Here is a 14,375-nt window from a genome sequence, read left to right as displayed (position 1 = left end):
GCTGGGTGACTGGTGGACATGAGGATCGCCTGGTGACTTGCCTGCCTGGTGTGAGGGTGGGGGACCTCACGCGTCACCTAGATAGGATTTTAGATAGTGCTGGGGAGGAGCCGGCTGTCTTGGTACATGTGGGTACCAATGACATAGGAAAATGTGGGAGAGAGGTTCTGAAAGCCAAAATTAGGCTCTTAGGTAGAAAGCTCGAATCCAGATCCTCTAGGGTAGCATTTTCTGAAATGCTACCCATTCCACGCGCAGGGCCCAAGAGACAGGCAGAGCTCCAGAGTCTCAATGCATGGATGAGACGATGGTGCAAGGAGGAGGGTTTTAGATTTGTTAGGAACTGGGCAACATTCTGGAGAAGGGGGAGCCTATTCTGAAAGGATGGGCTCCACCTTAACCAGAGTGGGACCAGGCTGCTGGCATCGGCATTTAAAAAGGAGATAGAGCAGCTTTTAAACTAGAAATGGGGGGGAGGCCGACATCGCTCAAAAGCTCATGGTTCGGGATAAAGTATCTTTCAAAGATATCACCAAAACAGGGAAGATAGGGTATCCTGATACTGAGGTTGCAAAAGAGACTGTATTAGATAATGGGGTGTCCTTAAATAAAAATCAGACAAAAGATTGCAAATTAATACTGTCAAGTACTAAGCATGATGTAAATAGGAACAAAAACATAGTTTGAAATGTCTATATGCGAATGCCAAGAGCCTAAGAAATAAGATGGGAGAGAATATATTGCACTAAATGAAAAATTAAATATAATAGGCATCTCTGAGACCTGGTGGAAGGTGGATAACCAGTGGGACACTGTCATACCAGGGTACAAATTATATCATAGTGATAGGGTGGCATTGAAAATTCTGCAGAAAACAAAACACATCTTGGAATCACTGTGGATTGAAATTCCATGTGTAAAGGGAAAAAAGATAGTGATAGGAGTGTACTACTGTCCGCCTGGCCAGGATGAACAGGCGGATACAGAAATGTTAAAGGAAATTAGGGACGCAAACAAACTTGGCAACACAATAATAATGGGTGAATTCAATTACCCCGATATTGACTGGGTAAATGTAACATCGGAGCACGCTAGGGAGGTAAAATTCCTCGATGAAATCAAGGACAGCTTTATGGACCAGCTGGTACAGGAGCCAACGCAGGCAGGAAAAATTCTAGACCTAGTCCATAGTGGAGCGCATGATCTGGTGCAGGAGATAATGGTGCTGTGGCTGCTTGATAACAGTGATGATAATATGATCGGATTTGATATAAGCTTTGAAGTAAGTATACGTGGAGTGGCATAATCGAACGCGAACGCCTCTCTCCGTGGGCGTCTATGTCCGAAAACGGGTACGTGAAGAGGCGGGACAGACCGTATTTTCAAAAAAATGGACGTTTTTCAGCGTTTGTTTGTTTTTAGCGATAATGGAAACTAAAAAACGCCCAGCTCAAAAACGTCCTATTCCAAGCCATTTGGTCGTGGGAGGGGCCATGATTCGTAGTACACTCACCCCCCTGACATGCCAGGACACCAACTGGGCACCCTAGAGGTCAGTGCGGTAGACTTCAGACAACGCTCCCACATGCATAGCTCCCTTACCACGGGTGCTGAGCCCCAAAACCCACTACCCACAAATGTACAACACTACCATAGCTCTTAGGGGTGAAGGGGGCACCTACATGTGGGTACAGTGGGTTTTGCAGGCCTCCCATTTACCAGTACAAGTGTTACAGGTAGGGGGGGATGGGCCTGGGTCCGCCTGGCTGAAGTGCACTGCGGTACCCACTAAAAGTGCTCCAGGGACCTGCATACATGCAGGCCTCTAGGACTGGTTGCTGCTGTATAACATTGGCACACCAGTTGACACCTGAGGACTAATCTCTCCGAAAACGTCCTTTATTGGAATAAGCACGCTTACTGACAGTTAACTGCAGATCAGAGGTTGTGCCCCACTGGCAACGAGTCTCCCTGGTACTGAGATGAGCAGTAGGTCAGAGCTAGCAGAATGCTGTACAATGCCCTCTTTCAGCCACATTCAAGGTAAGAACTAAGTTCTGTAACGTGGCTAACACGTGAAAGGGATCTAAAACTGGCTTACAAAAATGGCCACTACCTCATGGACTACCGGAAACAAAACAGGGCACACTCTGACCCAGTAATCAGAGGGAAAAGCACCATGGGAGTAGAGCCTACCAACTACCAACATCATGAGCATTTGCCACAAGCTAGTGGAATCACGGAGCCCAATACCCTACACCTACCACAATGCATTGCTGATGTGACTCTGCAGTGCGCATAACATAAAAGGTGTCACACTCACCTGAGAGCCACATCAGAACCAGGGAAAGGCTGTCACAGGATAGAACACATTCTGCTGTCATAGAGGTGGGTATGGCATTTGAGGCTGGCATACAGGCTGGAAAAAAAGTTTGTAAAGTGGGGTTGTTTTGGTGGGAGGGGGTTAGTGACCACTGGGGGAGTCCGGGGAGGTCATCCCCAATTCCCTCCAGTGGTCATCTGGTCAGTTGGGGCACTTTTTTGGGACCTGTTCGTGAAAAAAAAGGGTCCAAAAGTGACCCAAAATCGCGGTAAAAACGACTTTTTTTCGATTATCAGCTAAAGACGCCCATCTCTCCTCGGCCGATAACCATGCCCCAGTTCCGCCTTCACCACGCCTCCAACACGCCCCCATCAACTTTACCCGTTTCCGCGACGGATTGCAGTTGGAAACGCCCAAAATCGGCTTTTGATTATACCGATTTGGGCGCCCATGGGAGAAAGATGCCCATCTCCCGATTTGGGTCGCAATATAGGCGTTTTTCTCTTTCAATTATAAGCTGGATAGGAAATCAAATACATTAGTGTTTAACTTTAAAAAAGGAGACTATGATAAAATGAGAACAATGGTGAAAAAAAGAACTTAGAGGATCGACTGCAAGGGTCAAAAATTTACATCAGGCGTGGATGCTGTTCAAAAACACCATCCTGGAAGCCCAGGCCAAATATATTCCGCGTATTAAAAAAGGAGGACGGAAGACCAAACGACAGCCGGCGTGGTTAAAAAGTGAGGTGAAGGAAGCTATTAAAGCTAAAAGAAAATCCTTCAGAAAATGGAAGAAGGAACCAACTGAAAATAATAAGAAACAGCATAAGGAATGTCAAGTCAAATTCAAAGCGCTGATAAGGAAGGCTAAGAAGGACTTTGAAATAAAGATTGCATTGGAGGCAAAAACACAAAGTAAAAACTTTTTTAGGTATATTAAAAGCAGGAAGCTGGCAAAAGAATCGGTTGGACCGCTAGATGACTGAGGAGTAAAAGGGGCAATCAGGGAAGACAAAGCCGTAGCGGAGAGATTAAATGAATTCTTTGCTTCAGTCTTCACTGAGGAAGATTTGGGTGGGATATCGGTGCCAGAAATGGTATTCGAAGCTGACGAGTTGAAGAAACTTAATGAATTCTCGGTAAACCTGGAGGATATAATGGGGCAGTTCTACAAACTGAAGAGTAGCAAATCTCCTGGACTGGATGGTATTCATCCCAGAGTACTGATAGAACTGAAAAATGAGCTTGTGGAGCTATTGTTAGTAATATGTAATTTATCCTTAAAATCAAGCGTGGTACCGGAAGATTTGAGGGTGGCCAATGTAACGCCGTCGGTGCCGGCCAAAATGGTAGAGACTATTATTAAGAACAAAATTACAGAGCATATTCAAAAGCATGGATTAATGAGACAAAGTCAACATGGATTTAGTGAAGGGAAATCTTGCCTCACCAATCTACTACATTTCTTTGAAGGGGTGAGCAAACATGTGGATAATGGTGAGCCGGTTGATATTGTGCATCTGGATTTTCAGAAGGCATTTGACAAAGTACCTCATGAAAGAATCCAGAGCAAATTGGAGAGTCATGGGATAGGAGGTAGTGTTCTATTGTGGATTAAAAACTGGTTAAAAGAAAACAGAGAGTAGGGTTAAATGGTCAGTATTCTCAATGGAGAAGGGTAGATAGAGGGTTCCCCAGGGGTCTGTGCTGGGATCGCTGCTTTTTAACATATTTATAAATGACCTAGAGGTGGGAGTAACTAGTGAGGTAATTTAATTTGCTGATGACACAAAGTTATTCAAAGGCATTAATTCACAAGAGTATTGTGAAAAATTATGAGGACCTTACGAGACTGGGAGACTGGGCGTCTAAATGGCAGATGACGTTCAATGTGAGCAAGTGTAAAGTGATGCATGTGAGAAAGAGGAACCCGAATTATAGCTATGTCATGCAAGGTTCCACGTTAGGAGTCACAGACCAAGAAAGGGATCTAGGCGTTGTCGTTGATGATACGTTGAAAGCTTCTGCTCAGTGTGCTGCTGCGGCTAAGAAAGCAAATAGAATGTTAGGTATTATTAGGAAAGGAATGGAAAACAAAAATGAGAATGTTATAATGCCTTTGTATCACTCCATGGTGCGACCGCACCTCGAATATTGTGTTCATTTCTGGTCACCGCATCTCAAGAAAGATATAGTGGAATTAGAAAAGGTGCAGAGAAGAGCGACGAAAATGATAGCGGGGATGGGACGACTTCCCTATGAGGAAAGGCTAAAGCGGCTAGGGCTCTTCAGCTTGGAGAAAAGGCGGCTGAGGGGAGATATGATAGAGGTCTATAAAATAATGAGTGGAGTGGAACGGGTAGATGTGAGGCTCTGTTTACGCTTTCCAAAAATACTAGGACTAGGGGGCATGCGATGAAGCTACAATGTAGTAAATTTAAAACAAATCTGAGAAACGTTTTCTTCACTCAACGTGTAATTAAACTCTGGAATTCATTGCCAGAGAATGTGGTAAAGGCGGTTAGCTTAGCGGAGTTTTTAAAAGGTTTGGATGGCCCAAAAGTGTGTGCATACTCACCTGTTTTATAAAATACACATGTAATCACAGTTCCGCCCATGCTGGGTCCAAACTCCTTGCCTGAAAATGCCTACTCTAAAAATCACAAATAAATATGCATTTAATTTCATCACATACGTTTACACATCAGATAATTTTATAAGAAGCCTTTTACACATTAAATTTCATGTGCTGTTTAGACCTCTAGCCTCCCACTGTGGTCCAAAAGGCATTGTCCTATCCCCAGAAGGCTTACAATCTAAGTTTGCACCTAAGGCAATGGACAATTTAGTGACTTGCTCATTACCACAAGAAGACGTAGTGGCTCCCCTGGTTCTCAGCCCACTATTTTAACCTAGGCAAAGCTGCCACAAAAAATCATGGCAGTCATTTTATCTTAGCAGCGGCAAGAGACAGGAACAAGGTGGCTTTGCTCCTGCTCCCACCTCCCCCACTAGACCACCAGGGAGTCTACCTGAACCACAGGGGATGGGAGATTGGAGGGTTGATCCCAGGGGTAGGTGTTGCTGACTTGCAGGCTGGGGGGAGGAGGAAGAGAGAGGGGATGGCTTTTTCAGGGGATCGGGGGGGGGCGGGCACAGAAAACTCCAAAGTTCTGTGGGTCCCAGCCAATATTCAATGCTGGGGCTTGTATAGATAAGCGGGTGAGGTTAGGACAGCTTTTGAGCTGTCCTAAATTCACCCGCTTAGCTGTGTGGGCCCCAGCACTGAATATTACGTACTGGGACAGACCAAAGGTCTATCAAGCCCAGCATCCTGTTTCCAACAGTGGCCAATCCAGGTCACAAGTACCTGGCAAGATCCCAAAAAAGTACAAAACATTTTATGCTGCTTATCCCAGAAATAAGCAGTGGATTTTCCCAAAGTCATTTTAACAATGGTCTATGGACTTTTCCTTTAGGAAGCCTTCCAAACCTTTTTTAAACCCTGCTAAGCTAACCGCCTTTACCACATTCTCTGGCAACGAATTCCAGAGTTTAATTACATGTTGAGTGAAGAAACATTTTCTCTGATTCTTTTTAAATGTACTACTTTGTAGCTTCATTGCATGCCCCCTAGTCCTAGTATTTTTGGAAAAAGTAAACAGATGCTTCACATCTACCCGTTCTACTCCACCAGCACCCGCATTAACTCCAGCTCCTCCCTAACTCCACTCCCTGTGCCGGTCCACTTTTTCTGGAGACAGTCAGAGGCGATATTCAGTGGCACTGCCCACTTTAGTGCCGCTGAATATCGGCGGTTAGGTGGTGGTAAGCAATTTAAATGGGCAGGAGCATCTCCTGTCCGCTTAAATCACTTGAAGTATTGGCCCGATTCTGTTTTTGGTTCATTGCTTCTTGATACTTATTTCTAAAGAATTAGAAATTTTCTGTCACAGCACAGCACTATTTGATTACATTCGTTATCTAAACACTTCCATTCTCCAAAGGCCTTCAATGTTTAGAAAAACTAGAGTACAGATTCTGATGAAAACCAGATTTCATGTTTATCTGCCTCTTGGCAGGAATATTTTCTCATTTGTAAGCCTTTCAAGGATCCAAAGTATAAATTAATCACAATCTGTCCTAAACAGCTTTCACGAGGAAAACATATAGATTAAATTTCACTTCAAAATAAGAGATGTCTAGTCAGGGTGTTAGTATTCATATATTTATTAATCTGGGGCAAAAGCATACCAAGTCAAACTGTCAACAAAGGTAACTGGGTTGCTCTATGCAGAGCTGAAGCAATCGGTTACATGTTTAAGTTTTTTCCACTGGAAATGATCTGTGTCCACCAATGTCATATAAGCCATCCGAGACCATGGAAGGTTTGTATGTCTTGGCTTTACACCCAGCCAACCCAGTGTAACCCGGTCCTGCTATCCCGGGTTGGAAGGGGCTGACTTACTCACTCTGGTCCCGTCAGCTCATCCACTCAGGAACCACATGACACTCAGAGCATTAAAAGAACTGGAACATTTATTAACTGATGGTTTCCACTGCATTGGTCTTCTTACAGTCAGTGGTAATTCATATCGCTCTCCAATAATACATGTCTGGGCTAATTTACATGCTTAACCCTCATACCTGTCCTGCAGCTCAGTTAGGACCCAGAGCAGATTTCATACTCCTGATGTACTTCAATACCATCCAGGTCAGGCTTCCAGTAACTGCATACTCCATTTGGGCTACAACTCCAAAGGTCTCACTATCAACCAGGGGTAGATTGCAATTCCAACCGAGCCCCGGTTACGTTCAGACTCCTCAATTAGTTGATGCAATATAACAGCTTACTGTCCAGGTAATCTATCCACTGGTCACAATGCTACAAGACTCCCCCTTCTCTTACAATGGGTCATCTGGCAGGGGGACTATCAGTAACTCCTAGCTCCTCCACCCAGAGCTGGTACTGTATCAAGAGGCAGAACCAGAGACAGGATCCTTTCCCCGAAGCTTCCCTTATATACCCCACTCCACACCCTGCTCTGCCATCCCCCGTACTAATACATCCTCTCTCGCCTGCTGCTCCCTCTTACAAACTTTAAAATTAAATACCTTAAATGTCAGCAGCTCACTGAAGCTGCCAATGCTGGCACTCCACATGTGCTTAATTCTCCCACATGAACTGAACACGTGTGAAAACTGAACATGCATGGGGTGCCAATATGAATGAAATGGGATACTGGCTACCATGGTTTTTGATGAGGGTTCGTAACTTTGGCGGGCTGCCAATATTTCAACGGGCAGGACTTGGGGATCCCAACTAGTTACACTAATGATGCCCGACTGTTGGGTTGGCCTGAGACAAAAGTAGGTGGGCCTGAGTCCTCCCAGATCAATCCATGGCTATGCCCCTAACTGAAGCCCTAGTTCATAGACTAACTAAGCTACCTGAATTAATGGTAAATGTAGTCTTTGGGTCATACAATTCAAACTACTGTGTAGGACCTTCTTTTCCCCAGTGATAGCCTTCAAAGTGGGCTGTGTCAACACTCTAGCTCGTGCAAGGGTCAATGTGTATCAGACCTGCCAAGTCTCCCACTTTCATGAGTCATTTCCCGCTGAGAAATCGGGATCTCCCACTGTGTCCCATCCAGCGACAGCAGGAAGCACCTTCATAAAGCACCATCTGCTGCTACCGCTGATCCCACGCCCCACGCCAGCAGGAGATGACATTTTATGAAGGTGTTTCCTGCTGCTCCTGGATGAGAAGACCACTCCTGTAGCCACTGGCCACGAATCAGCTGTGCTGGGGGTGGAGAAATGGGCAGAGTTGTGGGTGGAGCTGGGCAGAGCAAGGGGCGGAGCTGGGGTGGGCTGGGGGCAGACCCTAATTTTTCTGCTGAATGGATCGGCTCCCTTGGCAGATCTGGTGTATGGCTGCAGAGATCGTGGATTACTGGGCAAGAGGACTACTTTGTCTTATTGGCTGGATCCCTAGGTTCCCCCATTTGACCATTGCCAGAATGGTCTGCACCATAGATACTTTTTTGAGTATTTGGAAAGACTGTCTTCATACGCTTTCTCCTAGTGCCAGAAGTAACATTTTAAACTTTTCATGAGAAAAAGACACCATCAACTACCCCAGCAGAAGGGTTCATCAGCCTCAAGGACAGAAACTTAGGTAAGTATGAAACTATGAACTAGAGGTGGTGGGGGTTGGGGAAACCGGGGTAGAGAAATGGAAACTGGAGAGAGAGTGGGTTTGTGGAGAGGGGGAAAGGAAGGGGGAAACAGTTATAGAATCTTTGAAGAGAGAGGATGAGTTTAGTTATTGTATATGATTCAACAATTCAATGATATTGTATTCTGTATGGATAGGGTGACACGTGAAGGAGCAATGTCCCCCAAGCACTAAATAAGTGGTTACAATGATAGAGAGAGAGAGAGAATGAGAATGAATAAGGGAGAAGGGGGAGGAATATCTAATATTGTTTGAATCAGTTGTTATCAAAAGTTTTTTTTCCTGGGTGCTGGAGGGAGTACTAGTAGGTGTGACTTGTTTAAAAAAACCATTGTGTGCTGTTATTTCTGGTACATTTGATTAATAATAATAAAGAGATTTGAAGTAAATATGTTTGAAATGTAGAGAGAATTCCTTCCATGCTCATCCAAAGGGAAGTTTAAATAAGGTCTATATTGCACATTCTCTGACAAGAAGCATCCACTAGAATCTGAATGAAGATGGAAATAGTGCTTCCTGAAGGTAAACATACTCTATTTTTATTCTGTAGGAAGAAGGAAGCTTACAAACTCTTCAGGGCAAATTGAATGGAACATCACAGTGCCTGGTCTGACCACACACGTAAATCAGCTCGATAGTTTTCTTTCACTACAAATTACATTCATGACAAACAAAATTACTAAGAAAGATGAAATCATTTCACAAGAGCAATAATAACAAGCAAGAGGACAAATTCTCATTCTTCACCTAAAGCAGCCTTCATTACTCTCTCAGCATTTTATATCTGAGATAGTGGCAGCCTTGTGGAAGGCACCCTGGCACACACTTTAAGTGGGATTATTTTTCTTCAGTAGAACCAGCTGTCATAGTTTAAAATGAAGTTTTCATGTTTCATACCTATATTATGAAACTTCTTAGTATCCAGTCAAGATTCAGTAAAGCTTATTCACATATATCTCAATCTATTACTTTAGATTTTCATTCACTTTAGATATACTTTACATAAGATTCCAAGTGACCTCAGTGATGTTCACCGCCAACAATACAAAAGTTTTTTATGGCGACGTATACAACATCAACATCTTCATAGGTTCACTTTAAAGTATTCCTCTCTTTTTTCTAGCAAAAGCTTATACAGTTATTTGACTTATCTTTTTGAAAACTTGTTCAGTCGGACCCAGGGGTTCTATTGTCCGACATGCACATTTCATTCGAAAGCGAGCTATCTCAAGGACATTCCCCTGAAATACAAAAATCATTCAGCGATATATTATATGCGTCCCCAGACACAAGCATTAAACCTATGTCTAAGTACAGCATACCTTTTAAGATATTATTACCCAAACAAACTCACCCTGTTATATTCATCGCCATAAAAAAACTTTTGTATTGTTGGCGGTGAACATCACTGAGGTCACTGGGAATCTTATGTAAAGTATATCTAAAGTGAATGAAAAGCTAAAGTAATAGATTGAGATATATGTGAATAAGCTTTACTGAATCTTGACTGAATACTAAGAAGTTTCATATTGGATATTCATATGGTTCCAGGTTAATTAATATGAGTTTTGCCTCTAGTTTAGTATCATACCTGTATTAAGCACAAGTTAATACATGTTTCCATCCAGAGAAATTCTTAGCAATGCCACTGCAGACAGTCAGTTGTGGGTTCAAGGTGCAAGACTGGCTGCACATCATTAACATTTCTGCATCAGCATTGATTTTTTATTTTTTTAGTTTTGAGCTAATTTTTCGGTATAAAACTGTGCTATGGTTGACAGCCATAAGACGCTTCTACTAGCTACAAGAAGGGAAAAAAGGAGCAGCAGCAACATATTGAGTCACTGATGCCAGGTACCATGTGCAAGTTCAGATCTCACACACGCTCATTTCTCATGGAGAACCGAGCTGGCATCAGCTCAACATGCCACCAGTGGGTGCTGAGATTGTCTGACCTGGAGTGCGTTCTGAATTTATTCAGCTGGCAGGGTTTGGGGATCCCCACCAATTAAGGTCATTTTAATTTTAACTGTGGTGGGGAGGGAGGAAGAAAGAAAGAGGAGGCAGAAGAGTGGAATGTCTAATGCCCACTCATGTTAACCATTGATCACCACCCCCCAAAAAAAAGGTTCTGGCTACGCTACTGCCTCTAATAATGTCTCTAGATGGATGGATTGTAACCTAGAACTTTTAAGCCTTAATAAAAATGGGGACAAGAACAAAGCTACTGAAAAAGATTCACACTGAAATGCTACTGACATTATATCAGAGCAAACATGATCAAACAAATGAAAACTTGTTCTGTGGAAAGGGGTCTCCATGTGCCCATTTGGTGTTTCATTGGTATTATACAGACATTGTACCATATAAGTACATAAGTAATGCCACACTGGGAAAAGACCTAGGGTCCATCAAGCCCAGCATCCTGTCCACGTCAGCGGCCAATCCAGGCCAAGGACACCTGGCAAGCTTCCCAAACGTACAAACATTCTATACATGTTATTCCTGGAATTGTGGATTTTTCCCAGTCCATTTAGTAGCGGTTTATGGACTTGTCCTTTAGGAAACCGTTTAACCCCTTTTTAAACTCTGCCAAGCTAACCGCCTTCACCACGTTCTCCAGCAACGAATTCCAGAGTTTAATTATGCGTTGGGTGAAGAAACGTTTTCTCCGATTTGTTTTAAATTTACTACACTGTAGTTTCATCGCATGCCCCCTAGTCCTAGTATTTTTGGAAAATGTGAACAGACGCTTCACATCCACCTGTTCCACTCCACTCATTATTTTATATACCTCTATCATGTCTCCCCTCAGCCGTCTCTTCTCCAAGCTGAAAAGCCCTAGCCTCCTTAGTCTTTCTTCATAGGGAAGTCGTCTCATCCCCGCTATCATTTTAGTCGCCCTTTGCTGCACCTTTTCCAATACTGCTATATCTTTCTTGAGATGCGGCGACCAGAATTGAACACAATACTCAAGTTGCGGTCGCACCATGGAGCGATATAACGGCATTATGACATCCTCACACCTGTTTTCCATACCTTTCCTAATAATACCCAACATTCTATTTGCTTTCCTAGCCGCAGCAGCACACTGAGCAGAAGGTTTCAGTGTATTATCAACAACGACACTACAGTGCTGATACTGTTTCATGTCCGTCCTATTATTAGGTTTCGATTTATCATTTCCAAGTTTACCTTACTGACCACATTTATGCTTATATTTGGTCATTTTATTATTGTTAATCTGTGTTAAACTTTACCTGCTGTACACCACCAGGGATGAATTTCTTCATAAAGGTGGTTAATAAATCCCAATAAATAAATAATTGGACAGCAAAGCTGTAGGCCTAGGTCAAGACGTTGTGTGCTGTGGTACATAGTGGCATGAATAAAAAGGATATTCTAAGGGAGAGGTACTAGTGAGTCTACAAATTGGCCACTTGAACCCTTTTCTCACTCTCCACCCAACCATCAAAACCATTTACACAAGTCAAACGCATTTGGACAGGCTTACTTTATGTAAAGGTGTTGTGTGTCTGTGGGATTCGGATCTGTAACTCCACGACACTCCTTTGATTCAGAATCAATGCAGTTGCTCCAGCGGGTGCTGTGCGATTAGACTAACAATGGCGATCTGATAGTGTGATTTTTTAAAAACTTTTTTAAGTGATGTCATTCAAGAGAACAAGGATGCTGCCTTTGGAGAACCTGAGGGGCAATGATGTGATTTACTTGCTCACTTAAGTGTGATGTGGAAAGTGATATACCTTCTGTCTCGGAGATGAAACTGAAAGCATAATGTAATGGTCCTGCTGGGGACTCTCGTGTCTTCAGTGGTGGAGAGTGTGCAGGAAGGCGCAGGATGGCATTAGTCCTGGTGATGTTCCCAAATTTTGGGTTCCATATACGCTATTAAGACTATGCACTTTAATGATCCTCAGCAGTAATCTCTGGGTGTAAAGCTGAATGTAAGAAGAGTTATGTTGACATATGGTGATACTTCAGTCCAGTTTTAACATCAATAAGGACAACAACGATTTATATTTGGAACTTTTTTGAGTATAGATTTTTGAACATTCAGATTTAGAAAGAACCTTTTCCATTTGAGAAGACATTCACCTGAAAAAGGAACTTTGATATTTGGCATTTACTGATCACCAGAGTCAACCTGTAGTGTATAAGATCATGATAAGTAATTTGTGTGTTTTTACATTTTATGTGGGATAGATTTATATATGTTACTTAATTTTCAATAAAATTTGTAGTATATTTGGAAATATTTAGTCATCACATATATTGTGAAGATAGATAGAGATAGAGATAGACACACACACTGTACTTTCTTCAGGGTGTGGCCTTCAGGGAGAGTCAGTGGATTACCTAATTGAATCAGTTTATTTCCTAATCACTTGGGCATTGAAAATATCTTCATGCTACCTTTATGATTCCATTTGGCAGCCAGTTATTAGATCTAGGAGGGACCTTCTCTCATCCTTTTATCTTGTGTGGGTGCTTGCATCTTCCTGGATGGTAAACCAGCTTATGCCACAGTTCTAAATACATTTTTGTATACTCAGAAGCCTTAAGATGTACCCTCAGTGGAAGTACAGGACCTTTATCTGCTCAGGAGAGCACACCACTAGAGACTGCAGTGGTTACAGAAAGTGATTTCCTGGAGTTGATGGGGCAAAATCAAGCTGTTACGACTGCAATGAAAAAGCTTAAGGTGGAACTGAAATCCCTGGGTGGCAGGGTTATACACCATGAAATAAACAATGGCAAACAGATTAATGCTGTAGCACTTTTCAGACTAAAATACTTACTCTGGAGTCATTGAGCAGAAAAACAGGATGGCATAGAAATTAATCAAAGATACATCGGTGACAATCAAAAGAAGAGATGAATCAACCAAGGCATCCAAATCAGTGCAATTTCAAAAGCAATTTAACTGGTGTAGAGCTGACCTGACATGACCGTGTTTCAGCATATGTCACCTACAGCAGGGATCTGTCATTTTCAAAAACCGTTCATATATGCCAGCTTCAAATCCACATCACTTTGGAACTTTCTCCTTCCAAACTCAAGCTACTACCACTTCTGGGGCTGGGGGAGGAAACCTTTCCATGGGGTTAAATGAAGCCCCCAGACTTGAGGCAGACTGGGTTCAGGAGTTAAGCTGAGCCATAGTACTCACCGGAACCAGAGTAACCAAGTGCTTGTCCAATGGACCGCTCACAGCAACAGATGGGTTTGAGGCTGCCTTATGAAAAGAAGAAAATCCAAAAGACCTGGTACACCAAAGAGGCACCAAAGTGGCGTGACCCCCTTTGGTTTCATGCCCCCTCTTAGGTTGCACACCCAGCAGGCCGTGCAACCACAGCCACAAGCAAGGAGGCCAATGTGATGATGATTTTTAAAAAGGGATCCAGAGGTGATCCAGTAAATTACAGACCAGTAAGCCTGACGTCAGTGCTGGACAAAATAGTGGAAACTATTATAAAGAATAAAATTATGGAACACATAGACAAACATGGTTTAATGGGTCAGAGTTAGCATGGGTTCAGCCAAGGGAAGTCTTGCCTCACCAATTTGATTCATTTCTTTGAAGGTGTAAATAAACATGTGGATAAAGGTGAGTCGGCTGATGTAGTGTATCTAGATTTTCAGAAAGCTTTTCATAAAGTTCCTCATGAGACTCCAGAGAAAATTAAACAGTCATGGGATAGGAGGCAATGTTCTGGTGTGGACTAGGAATTGGTTATTGGACAGAAAACAGAGGGTAGGGTTAAATGGTAATTTCTCTCA

Source organism: Microcaecilia unicolor, chromosome 5 (assembly GCF_901765095.1).
Source record: "Microcaecilia unicolor chromosome 5, aMicUni1.1, whole genome shotgun sequence".
In the NCBI taxonomy this organism is placed as follows: Eukaryota; Metazoa; Chordata; class Amphibia; order Gymnophiona; family Siphonopidae; genus Microcaecilia; species Microcaecilia unicolor.
Note: the sequence above shows the minus strand (reverse complement) of the source record.